The sequence below is a fragment of the Triticum dicoccoides genome, chromosome 2B (assembly GCF_002162155.2).
Source record: "Triticum dicoccoides isolate Atlit2015 ecotype Zavitan chromosome 2B, WEW_v2.0, whole genome shotgun sequence".
In the NCBI taxonomy this organism is placed as follows: domain Eukaryota; kingdom Viridiplantae; phylum Streptophyta; class Magnoliopsida; order Poales; family Poaceae; genus Triticum; species Triticum dicoccoides.
The window spans coordinates 504493477-504512931 of NC_041383.1; positions in this window are offsets into that span (position 1 = coordinate 504493477).

The window sequence follows — 19455 nt, forward strand, 5'->3', positions numbered from 1 at the left end:
TCCTACCCGGTGATTTTCAGGAAGTTGGCCAGGAGTTTCAAGTTCATCATTCTTCATTCTCGTTTTCTTCTCCGGTGGTTTTAACTCAAGCTTTCGTGTTGATCATATCCTTTTTCCTCGTTCAAATGCTATCCCATGCCGGTGCATCTCATAATCGTTCGCCTCTCTCTCTTCATATCCAAAGTGCCGAAGATATCTTAGAAGATTCGTGTTTCCATTCTTAATCCGTTCAAGCTATTTGGAGATTGTTATCTCATTCAAGCCATTTAATTCAACCGGTGCAATCCCCCTTTCAATCAATCCTTCAACGGTGTTTCTTTTGAGTGGGCCCTAACCCACAGGTCTTTTCCCAGGATCTTTCCTGACTCTGCTAATTTTCCCGGAGCTATTCCCAAATTCATTTCAAAGTTTGACGTAAGAATGAATTATCATCAGTCAAATGTCTTTTTCCAAGATCTTTCAAATTCTTTCATCATTGGTTCAACCTTTCTAATTTTCATTCCGGAATATCTCAACAATTCATGGTGGTTCTCATCATCATTCTCAACATTTGAAGATCGAAGAAGAGTTCCACTTAAATCTTTAACCGTTCTTCCAGAGATTCATGGTTCTAGCTTCATACCATCCTTTCATAATTGTTTTCCATTGTGAGAATTCTTTTCACCCATCCGGGGCATTTCAGGAGTCTTTTCAGTTTCATTCTCTGGAGCCCATCATCTCAGAATAATTCATTCAAGCTTTCAGCTCTCGTTCTTCAAATCTTACCGGTGCATCGTTCAAGTTTACTCTAGTCAGCTCACGATCTCTTTGTTCTCTTGTATCTAAATTTTGTCAAGTATCTTCATTCATTTTCCAATTCTTCCCAGTGATTTGTGCCTTTGCTACTTTCATTTTCAATTCTTACGGTGGTTCGTTCAAGTTTTCACTTCCTTCGTTATCATATCAATTCGTTCACTGTTTCCAAATCCCACCGGTGGTTCCATCAATACCTTCTGAAGTTTGCGCTATATCTCTCTTAATCCTTTCTACGGGAATAAGTAGTATGCCAAATCCATTGCTTGCCATCAATTTAATTTGATGAAGGATAAGCATACAATAAATCTTATTCTTATTTCCTCTAGGTGATTCAATTCTTTTCTTCCGGAGATTGTTCATGATGAAGTAATTCTCGGCTCTAGTGTTTCATCTTTTCTTTTCCGGAGTTCCAAGTTTTCCGCATTTATCTCGTCGCTAAGCTCCATCTAAATCATCGCAAGGCTTCACCTTGTGTTTTCAACTTCTCTTTATTTCTATCATCCTTTTATTACCGGAGTTCTTCACGGAGGCTCTACATGGTGGTTCATCAAGGATTCCTTTCATTCTCGTTTGTCTTCAAGATTTTTTTCTCGAAGTTATGACCCGCCAAGCTATACTCTAAAAATTAAACATGGTGCTCAACACATGTCTTGTTTTGAGGCATTCAAGCATTTTTTATCGTGCATTCCAAAGTGCTATTCTTTCTACCTTATCTTTTGAGATGGTGTTATGTCACTCTTGACAATTTCCTTCATGTTTCATGATTCATATGTTGTCAAGAATTAGGTATTTTAAATCCATTAATATCTTCGTTGGAGTTATCTTGTGTCATATTTCACCTAAAGCCTTCCATTGGGAATGTTGCTATTTTTGGTGCTTATCAATGATCCAAGTTTTCTTCTATCCTCTCGACGAAAGAAGTTTTCATCTCTTCGTTGATCTCAAGCAAGCAATTGTTTCCGTTAGTGGCCGGGTGTCACCTCATAATTTTGAGATGTTTTCCATAAGCCCACTACAAGCTTATTCGTTTCGTTGTTGGTTTCCAACAACTCCGTTATAACCTTTTTGGAAGGGTGCTTTCCAAGCTCATTTGTGGCAGAAGCTGACATTTCCTTCTCCATTCTGTTATTCCAAAGATCTATCTTCTATTCTTTCTTTCGGAGGCATTGTGATGTTGCTCTTTTCACTCATCATCTCGAATTGTGAGGATCATGTTCTTTTCGTGCTTATCCATTTAACCGGAGTGTTATGTTCTCTGCTAAGTTCTTTTCATCTTATCAAGTCTCGCAATTCTTTTCAACCAGAGTGGTTCCAATTCCTTCTTGTCCATTGTACTCGTCATTCATAGCTTTGCAACCTCCAAGGTTCAAATGGTGTTCCTTCTTTCTATTCTCTACCGCAGTGCTCTCAATTGTGTTCAACTCCGTTGTGTTCTTTCTTTCAACTTTTCAACCTCTCAAGGTTCGTGGTTTCACTCGTTCGCCAAAGAAGCAACTTAGTTTACCTCTTCTCTTCCTCTTCCGTTTCCCTCTGGTTCCATCCTAGATCTCGGGACGAGATCCTCTCGTAGTGGTGGAGTGTTGTAACGCCCCGGATGCAACTTTCCATATTCGTAACTCCGACTCTTGCCATTTCCGGCTATGTGATTTATTATTTCCTCCGTGGTTGGGTTTTGTCTATTGTTTGCATGTTGTTCTTGTTATGCATCTCATCTCATAGCATCATATGCATTGCATCGGCATCTTTTTCATAAAACTTGCATCCGTTCGGGTTCTGCCGGTTCTCTCCGTTGTCCGTTCTGAGCCCGACCACACTCGCACGCACCCGCGGCACCTCCGAAATATTATTTTATGAGTGGAATAAAAATGTTCTCGGAATGGGTTGCAACTTGTCGTGCGGTCTTATTATAGTGTAGACAGGCCGCCTGCCAAGTTTCGTCGCATTCGGAGTCCATCCGATAGCCCAACCGTTAAATGTATAGCGGTACCGTTGCCGGTACTTTCGTCGGACGTTTCGATCTCCGAGACTGCTGCCGGGTTGCACTTCTCTTCTCTCCCCTCAAGCCTAGACCATCTAAACACAGCCCACCAACCTCTCCCAGGCCTATCTAACCTCCCCCTCGATCGGATTCGTCGGATCGCGATTGGAGGGCTCCGAAAGCCCCCAAAACCCCCCTAACCCTAGCCCTACTTATATAAGGAAGCCTCCCCTTCCATTTTTGGCAGCAGGCAACCCCCTCCTCAAAATCCGCGCCTCCCAGCCGCAGCCACGCCTCCTCCTCGGAATCAGCGCCGCCGCCACCTCCATTTCCGCGCTCGGCCAGCCTCCCTCCGCCACTTGGCACCGTCCTAGGGGCCGCGCCGCCACCTGCGCCGCCGCAACCGCCAGCCTCCTCCACTCCCCGTGTGCCACGTCGCCCCAGCCTCCTCCCACCTCTTCGCGGCTCTCCCGGCCCGCACCTGGCCCGCCCGGGCCCCGATCTGGGCCTGGAGGAGCCCGCACACCCCGCCGCGTGGAGTCGCGCTCCTGCAACCGCTCGAGGGGAGGAGCCCCTTGATCTAGCGCCGCCGCCTAGCACCGCCGTCCATCTCCGCCGCTGGTCGCCTCCCTCGCCGCCGGCTGGAGCCTTGCCGCTGTCCTGCCAGGTCGCTGCCTCGCCCTCGCCGTCTCCTCCTTCCTCCCCGTCTCACTTTCCCTCTCTCACCCGCGGCCATGGCTGCTCCCCTCTCGCAGAACCGCCACCGCCGCCGCCATGGACTGCCGCCCCGCCCGTGAAGCTCCTCCACCGCCGGATCCACCCGTTCCCATCCGTCCCGGAGGTCCCCGGCCACCGGTGCCCTCGCCGGAGACCTCCTCCATTCCCTGCATCGCCTGAAGCCGCCGCGGCTCTGCTTCCTGTCGAGCAGAGCGCAGCCGCCCGCCTGTGTTGACCGAAGCGTCCCTCCGCGTGGGCCAGGCCAGCAGCCGGCCCATCTCTAGCCACCCCAGGCCCAGCGCCCCTTTCGGCCTGCTAGGCCTCCTCCGCCGACCTGGGCCGAGCCCATGGGTGAGGTCCCCCAGCCCCTCCAGATTCAGCCCACGTGTTTTTTTTCATGCCTGCGTTTTTTTCCATTTATCCGTTGAATTACAGATTTGCAGATTAGTCCCTAAACTTCATGCATATAATAACTCATGAACCGTGCATCATATTGAAATGATTTATATATGTAAAATGCTCAGAAAATTGTGTAGATTAATAATATGCCATTTTCATCCATGTTTAAAATGTTTAAATTGATGTTTGAATTAATTTGCTAATATGCCATGTTAAAATGCTTTAATTCATAACTAAATAACCATAGCTCGGAATTAAATGTTCTTTATATGTAAATGGGGTGGAAAAATGCCTAGTTTAACATGGTGGACTTTATTTTCTTGTTTAACAACCATAAAATTCTGTTTACGGCAGAACAGTACCAAATCCATAATTTGCATATGGGGATTTTCCGGAATTGTTGTTTGTTGTTTCCGGCCTCATTTAAACTTGCCTAGATAGGTAGTTTTCATATGTTTCACCTCTTGCCATGTTTAACAACATTTAATATTGTTGGGTACATAAACGAGAGAGAACTAAATATTTGATGTGGTGTTTTGTTAATATGCAAATCGTTGCATATTGAGCTCCACTTAACTTGTAGTATTGTTTGGTTGCATTTGCCATGCCATGCCCCATTAAACCGGACATGCATCATACTTGATTGTGCATCATGCCATGATTATGCTTGTGTGTTTACCATGTTGCTTGCTTCTTTCCGGTGTTGCTTCTTAGTTTCGGTAACATTGCGATTGTGAGGATTTGTTCGACTACGCCCGTTCATCTTCTTCATGGACTCGTTCTTCTTCCTTGCGGGATTTCAGGCAAGATGACCATTACCCTCGATATCACTTCTATCTTTGCTTGCTAGTTGCTCCGTTCTATCGCTATGATGCGCTACCTATCACTTGTTTACCCTGCCTCCCATATTGCCATGTCAGCCTCTAACCTTTTCACCCTTCCTAGCAAACCGTTGCTTGGCTATGTTACCGCTTTGCTCAGCCCCTCTTATAGCATTGTTAGTTGCAGGTGAAGTTGAAGATTGCTCCATGGTGGACAGGATTTTTGTTGGGATATAACAATATCTCTTATATTATTAATGCATCTATATACTTGGTAAAGGGTGGAAGACTCGGCCTTTTGCCTGGTGTTTTGTTCCACTCTTGCCGCCCTAGTTTCCGTCATACCGGTGTTATGTTCCCGGATTTTGCGTTCCTTACGCGGTCAGGTGATTTATGGGACCCCCTTGACAGTTCGCTTTGAATAAAACTCCTCCAGCAAGGCCCAACATTGGTTTTACCATTTGCCTCACCTAGCCCTTTTTCCCTTGGGTTTCCGGAGCCCGAGGGTCATCTTTATTTTATCCCCCCCGGGCCAGTGCTCGTTGTGAGTGTTGGTCCAAATTGTCGGCCGCCGGTGGCCACCAGGGGCAACTCTGGGCTGGCCTACCGGAAGTCTGGACAATCCGGTGTGCCCTGAGAACGAGATATGTGCAGCTCCTATCGGGATTTGTCGGCACAGCGGGAGGCTTTGCTGGTCTTGTTTTACCATTGTCGAAATGTCTTGTAAACCGGGATTCCGAGTCTGATCGGGTCTTCCTGGGAGAAGGTCTATTCCTTCATTGATCGCGAGAGCTTGTCATGGGCTAAGTTGGGACACCCCTGCAGGGTATAATCTTTCGAAAGCCGTGCCTGCGGTTATTGGCAGATGGGAATTTGTTAATGTCCGGTTGTAGACAACTTGACACCAGATCCGAATTAAAACACATCAACCGTGTGTGTAGCCGTGATGGTCTCTTTTCGGCGGAGTCCGGGAAGTGAACACGGTTTCTGGGTTATGTTTGACGTAAGTAGGAGTTCAGGATCACTTCTTGATCATTACTAGTTGACGACCGTTCTGCTTGCTCTCTTCTCGCTCTTATTTGCGTATGTTAGCCACCATATCATGCTTAGTCGTTGCTGCAGCCTCACCACTTTACCCCTTCCTTTCCCTTTAAGCTTTGCTAGTCTTGATACCCATGGTAATGGGATTGCTGAGTCCTCGTGGCTCACCAGATACTATCACAATAGTTGCAGGTGCCGATGATACCAGTGCAGGTGATGCAACCGAGCTCAGATGGGAGCTCAATGAAGAACTTGGCCGTTGCTATGTTTCGTTTCATGTTGATCAGTAGTGGAGCCCAGTTGGGACGATCGGGGATCTAGCAGTTGAGTTATCTTCTTTTCTTTTGGCTTCGTCCGTAGTCGGACTATGTGTGTACTCTGAATGATGTATGATTTATTATATGTTCATTGTGTGAAGTGGCGATTGTAAGCCAACTCTTTATCCCATTCTTGTTCATTACATGGGATTGTGTGAAGATGACCTTCTTGCGACAAAACCACAATGCGGTTATGCCTCTAAGTCGTGCTTCGACACGTGGGAGATATAGCCGCATCGTGGGTGTTACATTATTGTTGTCGGCGTTCTGGGAACAGGGGTCCCCAGACTTGCCTGCGTGCGGCCTGCGGCATGGCTCAAGCCGTGGCCTAGTACGTCCCACATTCATCAACTCAAGGTCAACACCCTCGCGAGGGGCCAAGCCTCGCGGGGCGGACGATAGGAAGCTTCATCAGGAGCGGCCTCGTCAGGCAAGCTCGCGAGGAGGCGTAGAGATCAAGGCAAGGGTACCTCGCGAGGTGCCCGTGACGCAAGCCATGACGACCGAGGCCAGGCGGGCGCCAGGCCGGCGCCGGCCTACGCAGTATCCTTGTTTCCTCTTTGGTGCAAAGGGAGCATGCACAGGCCGAGGCATTAGGAAAAGGCTACCGTTTCGGTGCAACAAGACCAAGACCAGCAGTGCGGCAGGATGGAGGTCACCGTGGAGGCCAAGACGGCGTCATCGTCAGAGTCTTTGGCAGTCGAAGACCAACTTTAGTCAGGATAAGTGTACTAGATGTTCCTCTTTGAAATGGCCAATTGTTGGCGCCCTTGCCGCTCAATATTTGGGAAGAGGACCAGGGCCTCTCTCTATATATAGGGCTAGCCACCATGGTAGATAGGAGAACGGGAAATCGCCCCTTCTAAAGGGACAAGACCACCACAAGAACATCCCTCGCGAGACTGTTCTTCCTTTGTATTGTTCATCATCAGCCCCTGAGGCAATCCACCACACCACACACTCGAGTAGGGTTATGCACCACAATGGTGGCCTGAACCAGTATAAACCCCGTGTCCCTCGTGTGTTCATCTTTCTAGCTTAGATCCTGGCGAGGCTTTGGGACGTGGGTTGGTAAGAGAGAGATCTTCGCGTGCCCCCCAGAGTTCGAACCTCAAGGGTCTGCCGGAACCTGAAGTCCGACATTTGGCGCGCCAGGTAGGGGTGTGCCAGAATCTCTTCTTCCACCGCCTCGTGCTCCATCGCTCCGTCATCTCCATGTCCAGCGACCCGACGACCAACGCCGACCGCTGGGCGGCGTGGCCCGCCCATGCCGTGCCGCTTGTCTAAGGCGACCTAAACCTCATGTCCCCGGCAGCTCGCGCTCCGCAGGGCGCTGCGGGGCGCGGGCAATGCGGCCAAGCGCCGCCTGCCCTCACACCGCGGCAGGTACGATCGGCGGCAAGGGCCTCGAGCCACGCCGCGGCCACAGCGCCGCACACCCGACGGGAGCAGGCGAACTCAAGGGCCGCACTCACGGTGGCCCAAGAGCTGCTACGGTGCAGGCTATAGGAGGGCGGCCACGACGTGTTGTTGGAGCGTGTGGGCGAGCTCCTGGATGCCGCCGCCTTGGGAGCACCTCCCTTCTGTGTCCAGCTGCCACCCCAGATCCAGGGCAGGCCGTATGGTGGCCCCATACATGCCCGCGCAGCTCCGGGCGGATTTCAAGGCCTCCTCAACGTGAACTTGGCCGTCAGCGCCAGGCGACAGGCTGTGCCAGCTCCACCTCCGGCCGACGAGGGAGCGCACGCCGCAGCCTACGGCCTAGGCGAGCCATCATGCTACCACCCCCAAGACGGTGCTTCAAGTCGGACCACGTGGCACGTGGGGCACTACGGCGAGGCCCTCGGGGCGGTGGCCCCAGAAGCCTATGTGCCCCACATGGTGGATCAAGAATGCACACTGGAAGAAGACCATGGCTCGTTCCTCGGGCTAGGCTGCGGGGAAGAGACGCCAGAAGCTGAGCTCTTTCAGGAACCCCAAGAGAGCCTCGACAACCGCGCTGGCGGCAGCAACTATCGGGTACCGCTAATTCCTTCGGAGCAAGCTTATGCTAACCATGGGTCGCAGGAGGTACAGGTTGCCGCAGCAGATGGCTGCCCCAATGCTGCAGCCTCCTACTCCTCAGGAGGAGGGCACCGAGGGCTGCAGGAGAGGGGCTGAGATCCGGGCTCACCCCCGCGACGCTCGGAGCAAGGCGTTCCCAGGAGGTAGGCCCTATGCCGGGGAGGTGCCTCAGGGCCTGCCCCCGGCAGAGGACCCGTGGTCGTCGGGGAAACCTTTGGCGACCGCTCTACCCCATTGGCGTCGTCCTTGGTTTCTGGTCGCCGTCGATGGCGGTAGAGTGTGGCACAAGGCGGGGCCCTCGTCTGGCGATATGAAGCAAGGCTAGTACCTGTGAAGAAGGCCCAGTGCCTGTGAAGCTTTCTGCCCGCGACACTCTCACATAATAATGAGTTGGGGATGTACACACCCCGGAGTCTCCGGAGAGCCGCCCTCGGGCCTCGGGGGCTCCCGCCCACGCCCAGTGGAAGCACTTAGCTCCGCGCTAGTGAGAAGACGTCGAAGACTAGACTAGGTGCCGGACGCGGCCTTTGCCTTTTGCCTTTTTCTCTGTTGTCAAGCTTCTTTGATTTTAATTTAAGTTGGATTTGAGCGTGAGACTTGCGTGTGTTTGGGGAAGGGGCGTTTAGTCTCGTTCGAGCAATCTCTCGCGTTCTGATTTCGGCTTTGCGTCCAAGGTTAGCGTCAGCTGCCTCCCCCTCACGAGCCCCTCGCGAGCCGGGCCCCAAGCACGCCAACAAGCCGGACCGCTGTCGCCGCACCCTCTCAGGAGGCTCTCATCGCGAGATCAATGGGTTCGCCCAGAAGACAATCAAGACACTGCGGCCCCCGCAGGTTCGCTCGGAGCCAGCCAGGGTCAAAGGTAAATCAGGTCGGTTGACCCATCGCGAAGTCAGCAACCAGCGTGGGCACACATACGGCGTTATATCTACAAGCATACCAATTACAACCTTTACACGAGGGGATCCCCTCCCAAAATGCTCTCACAACCTTCAGGGCCACGCTCGAACCTTTCCGTGCAGGGTAAGCAGCTGAGGCGACATATAGTCAGTCGGACATGTCGCTCACCGCATCCTCTGGGGCGCCTCCGGAGGAATCGCTGGCGTCACTAGCATCGTCACTGGCATCACCATCGCCGTCATCAACGCCATGCTCATTCACAACGCCGCCTTCATCAGCAGCCACGATTACCCCATCGTCATCAGAGGCGAAGGCCCTAACAAGGGCGTCCACGTGTCCTCCACCCACTGCGCCAGATCTCCCCGACTGGCTACAGGCACCGGTGCGATGGCGGCATCGAAATCAAATAGGGGATCTCTGTCCTGAAGATAGCTAAAGACACGGGAGAAAGCACGCCCAAGCAGGGCTCAGCTCCTCTCCTCAACAAGCCAGCGGGCCCTGTCAGAGCGGGTCTCCAGCTGCGTCACCACATCCGTGAAGAACCGGAGGTTGCCAGCGTAGTTGATTACACGAGGCTCTGCAACAACCGCCTCGCAAATGTTGCCCAGGGCCGCGTTGGCCCTTTCCCCAAGCGTTCGGAGCATGGGGCCATGCACATGCTCCAGAGTCTGCCGCTGATGGATCTCGTCCTTGTTCCGCCGTGCAACGGCCTTGGCGCCATCAACCCTCGGTTGGAGAAGAAGCAGCTCGGCGCGGGAAGAGGCCAGCTCCGCCTACGCTGCGCCAAATGCGGCTACGGAGGAATCTGCACGCCGCATCACTTCAGCCAGCTTGGCCCTAAGGGCAGCGGTCCTGCCCTCAGCTTTGGCCCTGATCAGCTCCTACCTCCCTTTGTACTCGTGCTCAAGACCCAAATGAGCTTCCGCCATGCAGTGGTCGATCTCTTCTTGGACTCGGGCCTCCCGCACACCGACATCATCCTCCGCCTGGGTCACCAGGCGCTCCCTCGTCTCCAACCGCTCAAGGTCAAGGTTGCGCTCAGCGGCCTCCAGCGCGAGCACCTCCTCGCGCCTCAGGAGCTCCGCCTCGTCGACGGGTGCCCCCTTCAGCGACACAAGGTCAGCCTGGCGCAGCTCCACTTGCTGCTCTAGAGAATTGCTCCAGGCTTGGAGCTCCCACACGCGCTCCTCCACAACCTCGCATCGTCGGTCTGACTCCCGGGCCTCTTCGATGGCTTGGGAATAGGCCTCCCGCGAGGCTACCAGCGACGCTTTAGCCTTTTCGCTTTCAAGGTCACGCTGGTGACGCGCAAGGCTGATGGCCACCTTTAGCTTGCGCCTCTCCTCAGCAAGGCGCAGGCCTTCGGCCTCTGTCAGCGTTCTGGGAACGGGGGTCCCCAGACTTGCCTGCCTGCAGCCTGCGGCGTGGCTCAAGCTGTGGCCCAGTATGGCCCACCTTGATCAACTCAAGCTCAAGACCCTCGCAAGGCGCCAAGCCTCGTGGGGCGGATGATAGGGAGCTTCCTCAGGAGCGGCCTCGCCAGAAAAGCTCGCGAGGAGGCGGAGAGATCAAGGCAAGGGTACCTCATGAGGTGCCTGTGACGCAAGCCATAACGACCGTGGCCAGGCGGGCGCCAGGTAGGGGCCAGCCTGCGCAGTGTCCTTGTTTCCTCTTTGGTGCAAAGGGAGCATGCACAGGCCAAGGCATCAGGCAAAGGCTACCGTTTCGGTGCAACAAGACCAAGACCAGCAGAGCGGCAGGATGGAGGTCACCTTGGAGCCCAAGACGGTGTCATCGTCAGAGTCTTTGGTAGTCGAAGACCAACTTTAGTCAGGATAAGTGTACTAGATGTTCCCCTTCGAAATGGCCAATTGTTGGCACCCTTCCCGCTTAATATTTGGGAAGAGGACCAGGGCCTCTCTCTATATATAGGGCTAGCCACCATGGTAGAGAGGAAAACGGGAAATCGACCCTTCTAAAGGGACAAGACCACCACAAGAACATCCCTCGCGAGACTGTTCTTCCTTTGTTATGTTCATCATCAGCCCCTTAGGCAATCCACCACACCACACACTGGAGTAGGGTACTACACCACAATGGTGGCCTGATCCAGTATAAACCTCGTGTCCCTCAGGTGTTCATCTTTCTAGCTTAGATCCTTGCGAGGCTTTGGGACGTGGGTTGGTAAGAGAGATATCTTCACGCGCACCCCAGAGTTCGAACCTCAAGGGTCTGCCGGAACCCAAAATCCGACATTTGGCGCGCCAGGTAGGGGTGTGCCGGAATCTTTTCTTCCGCTGTCTCGCGTTCAATCGCCTGTCGCATCCATGGCTGATGCTCGCCGAGCCCGCGCCGAGTGTTGGGCTGCTCTCGCTGGCCACGTCGCCCAGACGGCTCCCATCGGCGGGCCTCCCCGTCTTTCCCCGTCGCCTGCCGCCCACGCCGCCACCGGCCCGGTGGGGAATGAGCAGTAGGCGTCGTTGCTGCATCCCTCAGTGCAGCGAGAAGGCCGCACCGCCACCCCGTCGCTGACTCTAGCAGGCTCGTCATCGCACACTCGTCGCGCTCCTGCGGATGCGCACGCCGCGTTGCTCCTAGCCCGTGAGCTCCTGCACTATCGTCCCGTCGACAACCTCTACGAAGAGTTGCTCGCTCGCATCACCGAGCTTGTCTGCGCCACAGGGGGCTCTCCTGCGCTGTCCCTCTCGCTGCATCGCCCTCCGTCCTGTGCAGGCAACGCATATCTGGAGGCGCCTCCGCCGCCCCCTCCCCAAGAAGGCACCCTGGCTCCATGGCGTGCGGCCCCTGGACGAGACCCACCGTGTTCAATGCCCACGCAGCAAGAAAGGAGTTGCCAAGAAGTCCCTCACCCTCAAGAAGGCGCTCGTGTGCTCCCCTGCGCCAGCATGCCACGACCGCGTCCCTGCTCCAGCATGCCAAGACCCTGCGCTGCTCCTGGAGACAGCGCGCAGAGACCCCCAGTTTCAAGCCCTGCGTTAGCAAAGGCCCCTAGTGGCTACCGCAGGCTGCCGCGCCTTCACCGTCGAGCTATGAAGCGTGGCCTGGCCAGGAAAGCTCAAGCCGGATCTGCCTCCTCGCTACGACGGCACCGCCGACCCCGCGGAGTTCCTCCAGCTCTACGAGCATGGCATCGAGGCGGCCAACAGAGACGAAAAAGTCATGGCAAACTGGTTTCCCATGGCGCTCAAGGATGGCGCCCGCACCTAGCTCCTGAACCTGCCTCCCAGCATGATCTCCTCGTGGGACGAGATGCGCACCCACTTCATCGCCAACTTCTAAGGCACTCGCGACCGGCCCCCGGCCATGAGTGACTTGCGCCACATCAAGCAGCAACCAGGAGAGACCCTGCAAAAGTACATCCAGCGCTTCAACAACGCTCGCCTCAAGATCCCCAGGGTGACTGAGGAGGCTATCATCTCAGCCTTTTCCGATGGCGTACGTGACATCAAGATGAAAGAGGAGCTGGCAATCCATGAAGACATGTGCACATCTCTGGAGATGTTCAACCTGGCGACCAAGTGCGCCAAGGCTGAGGAGGGACGCCTCTCCCTCCTCGAGCTTCCAGCTGCTGATCCTGAAGAGAAGAAAGCTAAGGCCAAGGACGTGAAGCGCAAGGGAGCAGTTGTGCTCGCAGCTGAGCCGGACACCAAGCGTGGCAGAGCTCAGCTGGAGTCATCCAAGGGCAGCTGGTACTGCGTGTACCGCGACCTCCACACTCACAACACCAACGAATGTCAAGAGCTCAGGGTCGTGCGAGAAGGACATGGCGGTCGACGCCCCGAGCGCAGCGATCGGGGCTATGGCCGAAGAGGAGGAAGAGGTGGAGGACAATGGGAAGAATGTGGCCCTCGCCAAGGGTGGCGTGACCAACCTCGTGAGGACCATTGGCAGGACCAGCTTCACGAGGGGGCTTGGAGGGATCAGCCTCGTGAGGATCGCCCACAAGGCAATGCAGGCCTCCCTCCTCTGCCGCCACCGCTAAGGAGGAATGAAGACCAGCATCAGGACGAGAGGGCTGGGGGCTTCCAGGAGCGACGTGCTATCACTTGCATTTTGGGCGGAGCTCAGGCCCTAGCCTCTCAGCGCATCTTCAAGCATTTTGCTCGCGATGTGAATACTGTCCTCCCAAAGCTCGAGGCCTCACGCCCTCTCAGGTGGTCCACATGTGCCATCACGTTCAGCTCAGCGGATCAGCTCAAGTGCGCAGCAATAGCTGGGGTCCTCCCGATGCTCTGTTCCCCAGTCACCAGCAATGTGCAGGTCACCAGGACCCTCATCGATGGTGGTACAGGGCTCAACATTCTGTCTGTCGAGACGTTCAACAATCTCCAAGTGCCTTATGATCAGGTTCAGCCGACCAAGCCTTTCTCAGGAGTCACTGATGGTTCTACCACCCCGATAGGGAGGTCCGCCTCCCCGTCACCTTCGAACAGCGCAAAAACTACCGCACTGAGCTCATCAACTTCGACGTCACCCACATTCGCCTACCATATAATGCCATCCTCGGGTATTTGGCCCTGGCCAAGTTCATGGGGGTGACTCACCATGGCTACAATGTCCTCAAGATGCCAGGGAGCGGTGGAGTCATCACAGTCCCCTGTGAGGAGAAGGATGTAGTGTGTTCTCTCGAGCGTGCCTTCCAGGTTGCGTCAATCAAAGACTCAGATCACAGGAGCGGGAGCCTTCCCGAGGCAGTCCCTAAGAAGAAGAAGACATCACCTGGCCCGAGCCCTCAGGAGGTAGGCCCCTCCAGTGGCATCGCATCAGGATCCATGCCCGTTCAAGGGGCGCCTCCCTCTGTCGTGTAGGAAGGCGCGCCCGGCGCCCTCCTCGGACAAGGCTCGAGGGCTCTCTCCTGGAGGGCCACTGACTTTGCCAAGGTCACAAGGGAGGCGCTCGGGCACCACTTGGAGGCGTGCTTCGCGGCACATTTCCCTCAGGAAGGTACGAGGCAGGGAAGGTCCAACCCTCAGGAGTTCATCGCTGAAATCACTTAGGAGCTACAGGAGTCAAGAGTCATGTGTGGCAGCCGCCGCTTACCCACCGTAGCTCCCCATCCAGGCGAGGATGGTGGGCTGCGCATCTGCATCGACGTGCCAGGGCTCAACCGAGCCGCATCTCAGGAGCGCCTCTGGCCCTTGCGCGTGGGACGTTGCGAGGGTCCACCTCACAGCTATGTTCGCATGCCTCTCGGCCTGCCGAACGCGGCTGCTGCTCATCAGCGCCTGATGTGGATCATTCTGGAGGCTCAGGAGGTCAGGCACTGTGCGGTGCTGGCAGAGATGGAGATGGTCCTCGAGGAGCCACCTGGGCCCCCAGAGCCTCCTGAGGCTCCGGGTCCTGGGATCTCGTGAGGATCAGCTTCCTCATCGCGCGTTGTCCGCTACTTCAACATTCCTTCATCCCCAACGGTATCAGGTGACATCTTTCAAGTTCCATTTTCAGCTGGGAGCGCCCCCAGGGCTGCATCATTCCCAGGCCGCGTGGGTCCGTCCCTGCGGCATGTATCTCTTTTGCTCATGCCTTTAGTTTACCTTGTTGGGGCCGCCCCTTGGGCTGCATTATCCCCAAGCCACTCGCGCCTGACCCAGTGGCGTGTATCCCTCTCGCATCCGTCTAAGCTAATTTACTCTTCCATGCTTAACCTGCCTAACTTAATCGCCCGCTCGATTGACACCGTCCTTTGGAGCTGCTCTCCCTAACATGACGCTTGTGCATGGGTCCGTCCCTGCAACATCGACAAACCTGAGTGGCTGAGCGCTGGCCGCGGCAGCCCCGCAAGGCGCCATCTCACCAGGCCCTCTGTGCCCTCATCACTCCCCTAGAGCAACCAGTGGCTAGCCAACAATTGTGATGGCAATTCTCGTTTTCCTTGTGATGAGTTTACATGGTCTCTCTGAGGGACATCATCGGGAGAGGCCTTCGCGGTCTCTCTTTCTCTCTCGCCCGCATGAACCGCTTGCGCGTTAAAGGGGGGGCACCTGAGCATCGCGACTCACGGACTCTTACTGGCTCTCCAGCCCTCACCTCCTGGCCTTGTCTACGGCATCGCGACCTGGCATACTAGCGACGGCTGAGCTCGCTCGAGGGCCAGGACCCGAGGACGTAGAGCACAAAGGGGAGTGCGAGAGAGAGGGAGGAAGCTCGCGAGGACCTCACCAGGCAGCTCCCCTGCTGCAGACATGCGGGTCTGGCGCCGCACCGAGGAATGGCCCCAAGATCCTGAGATAAGTCACCTTCTATGGAACTGCTAGCTAACGCAACACCAACTCTGCACCTAATGCGGCCCTATAACGGCGATGTTGCAATCCTTTTGTCGCGACCGGTTTTTCTGGGTAATAATTTCCAGAAAAGACCGTCGTGCTCATCAGCCCCAGGATTACTGTTAGCTGATGAGGCTCCAACTTGATACAAAAATTCCAAGCAAAATACAAAATATGTAGTACAAGACCATTCTGGCCTATGAGTACAACAAATGGTTTCTAGTGGTTGATGGCGGAAGTGGGTTGTGAAACATCAGTGTCTATGGGACTCCATTTCCCACGGGAACAGCTGACCAGGTTAATTCCTATCTTCGCGAGGCTGCTATCTCCATTGTGTGGGTTCCGGGGCTGTCATCGCGTCGCTCCTCTCCGTGCAAGAAAAATCTGGCCAAGACAATAGCCAGGGACAAGCCAGCGAGTACTTTGAATGTACTCGCAAACATTATGAACACAGGTATAATATAACAATGATGTGCTGAAAATATTTTATGCACATGACGTCAGTCGAAAATAGTAAATAAATTTCTGATGCGTGCCTGCGGCTATTTATAAAATTGCAATAACATAGTAGTATTAAAATTTATGAAATAAATAACAAGCAATGCCACAGTCGGGCGTCTTAGCGACACCACATAAAGGGCTTTAAAAAGAATGCCACAGTCGGGCGTCTGAGCGACACCACATAAAGGGCTTTAAAAGAAATGCCACAGTCGGGCGTCTGAGCGACGCCACATAAAGGGCTTTAAAAAGAATGCCACAGTCGGGCGTCTGAGCGACACCACATAAAGGGCTTTAAAAGAAATGCCACAGTCGGGCGTCTGAGCGACGCCACATAAAGGGCTTTCAAAGAAATGCCACAGTCGGGCGTCTGAGCGACGCCACATAAAGGGCTTTAAAAGAAATGCCACAGTCGGGCGTCTGGGCGACGCCACATAAAGGGCTTTAAAAGAAACAATCATAATGAATATCCTTGGAGGTAGAACCATCCCAGAGATACTCGATAATAACAATAATATCACGGGTTAGTTAACAATAATAATAATCATAGATATCACAAGTCGCGAGTAGTAATTCCATTTCCTGGTTAACCGTTTCACCTCCGAAGACCGACACTAAGACCGACACCTGACCCATCCCAGACTGAAATCCTTAACCATGGACACGGCTATTCGAATAGGTTTATTCTCTGCAGAGGGTGTACTCTTTACCCACGAGTAACGGATTTCTTTAGTCCATCGGGACTAATTCCATCTACGATCTTTTTGTTGAAAACACACCTAACTTGCACACACCAGCTTAACTCACACGTGTGTAGCATCACCCACGACACCTGTCAAGCAACTCTAAGTGGGGAGGCTACAACCTCGCGTAGCATGGGATCAAATTTATATCGCGCGCTCTAAGGGGTGGCCTCCCCTCTCGGTCCCAACCGGAAACACCCATGCCCCCGGACCAGGTGGCCTGCCTACCAGCTACAACCGGTATCTTCCACCATGGCCTCTCTGTACGGTGTGTGCTAGCAAGAGGTTGACAACTTACTGAACCGTACTCTACTTGCTGTAGAGACGAGTGGTAGTACGAAACAAGTATGGGGGTTACTAGAACAACACTCGATCTACGGTCGACTCAGGAGGTTTAAGTATTCCCTGCATGATTAGTATAACAAATATATTTCATCCAACAGAGTCACCACTCATATCACCTTACCATGCCATATCAGACAGAACCGTCCCGACGGGGACCGGCGACAAACTCATACCTACCCCAGGCAGAGGTTTTTCCCGGTTTCCTGCCGGTATGCATGCAATTCTCATGAGGGTGATTATCATCACAAGTGTGTCCATTACCAACAGCATGAAAATCAATAACATGTACCCATGCATATGATCACATCACATGAAATAACAAGTCCTTCGAAATGCGGTGGTGTTATAAATGCATCAATGATCACACCAAAAATATTATGGCGGGATTCAGGATGCTTGCCTTCAATGTTGTGGAGGGGTGAGGTGCTCTCCAAAACTTTTGAAAGCTTCTTCTTTCTCCCAAAATCCTATTTGAAAATATGTTTGAATTAACACATATTTCAAAGACAGAACCAAAAAGTTGTTTGAAAAATTTTCAAATAAATCTTAAAATAAACTAGACCAAATTTGAGGAAGGTAGCAAAAAGAATCAACTCATTTGGAGTTGTATTTAAAAAGTTATAGCCAGTCAAAGTTCTGGTCAAAACTGTTATTTAAATTAAAACAGAAAAGAAAACGGTTCGGAAGGGAATACGTTTTCGGAGCGGGGAAAGCGTACTGGGGAAAAATACGCCTTCACTTAACTGACGTGGATAGGCGCAGGGTCACTGACAGTGGGTCCAAGGGGCCCTCTGGTCAGGTTTGACCAGTCTATCCCTCCCTCCTCTTCTTCTGCCCGAACGGAGGCGAGGCAACGGCGATCGTCGCCGGTGAACGGCGGCTCCCCGCGGGGCTCAGAGAGCGGGCATGGATCCGCCACTCCAGGGCGGTCCTCCCGATGGTCGCCAGGTAGGTGGGGACGGAGGGAGCTGCCCGCGGCGAGCTTCTCGGCGGAGGTGGCCTCGGGAGCAAGGTGATTTTTCTCCCGCGGTGTGTCCCAATCAAAATTGAGTAGTGGGGATGGCTCACGGGAAGATGAGGAAGCTCTTGGTGGAGAGAACGGAGAGTGGGAGGCCCTGGTGGCGCCGAATTGGCCGGGGCAATGGTGGCGGCTGCCGTTGCCGGAGATGGGGAAGAAGACCTTCCCCGAGTCGATTTGCTGCCATGGGAGAACTAGGGGAGCATCCTAAGGCTTCCTGCGTGCACGGGGTGGCTCGAGGGCCTCCTTTTATAGCTCGTCGAGGTCGGTTCCGTGGCGGCCGGATAAGCTCTCCGGCGAACTGCCTCGCTGTAGCTTGCAGGGCAACGTGGCGTGGCTGGGGATGACGGCAAGAGCTAGTGGACGAGAGTGCACTGCTCCAGGGGCAGGTGGCGAGTGGGAGTGGCTTGGGCGGCACCGACATGGCCAGAGGCTGTCGGGCGGCGGCGGCGGCTAGCACTTGGCTTGCCGGGCATGGCGAGGGGCGGCTTGGCGCGTAGCTGAGAGAAGGGGAGCGCGTGGCGAGGTTCTGCAGAGCGGGCCAAAGCTGTGGGGGCCAGCGTGTCGGCTCGGCCGCGTGGCTGCAATACGCGCGCTCTGGGTGCGTCCAGTGCACGCACTGAATGTGCTGGACGAAATGCCATGGCACTCCAGATCGCTTGGTTGGAGCTGGGACTTAGCAGGGTGGGGTTATAGTCTAAGGCAAAACCATTGGACAAGCTGGTATGATCCAAGGTGCAAGGTCATAATGCAAAGACAAAATCATGTCAAAACTGGCCATGCACACCAGGTGTTTGACAAAATGCCAAGGGCACTTAGGCATTTCTTGGAGTGGCCAAAATCTCCAGATCAGTGTCTCTGTGGATGAAAGAGAGAGTGGTGATGTTAGTTGGACAAAAGAAGAAATTTGTTAGTGCAAGTTTTACAAAACTTCAATTCTGGACAGGAAATAAATGACACTATTTCATGAACCAAAAATGATCCAAATGGTGCATGCTCCTGGACTTAAGGGTTTAACATGGAGGACTACAAGTAGGAGAAATAATCAATGGCTAAAGAGCAAGCAAAATTATGGTTGTAGTACAAATCATCAAGTTGGTCCAGAATGGAAATGAGGTTGATCCACTCAATATTTTCAAGGAACAACCCTGGATTTTGCACAAAGTGGAATAATATGCTCCTACTGACCTCCCCTAATTTTGGTAGAAGTTTTAAAGAAATATTTAAATAGGTTGCAGTGCAAAATGCACTCTGGACCAGAGAAGAAAAATTGAGTGCAGGGCTCAAAATATTTCATGAAGGAAATATAATTTAGCATAAAAGTGATTTAAAAACATAACCTGACATCTCCAAATTTTTGTGGAAATTTTAAGTGAATCTATCAAATGGTTGTAGTTCAAATATGGCCATTTAACCTTGAAAAACTATTTTCAAGAAAGTAAAGATCAAGCAATTAATTTAGTTAATTAGTACACTGATAAAAGGAAAGTTTTTCTTGAGAGGTTAAACAAGTCCAATAACATACTTGAAAAATTTTC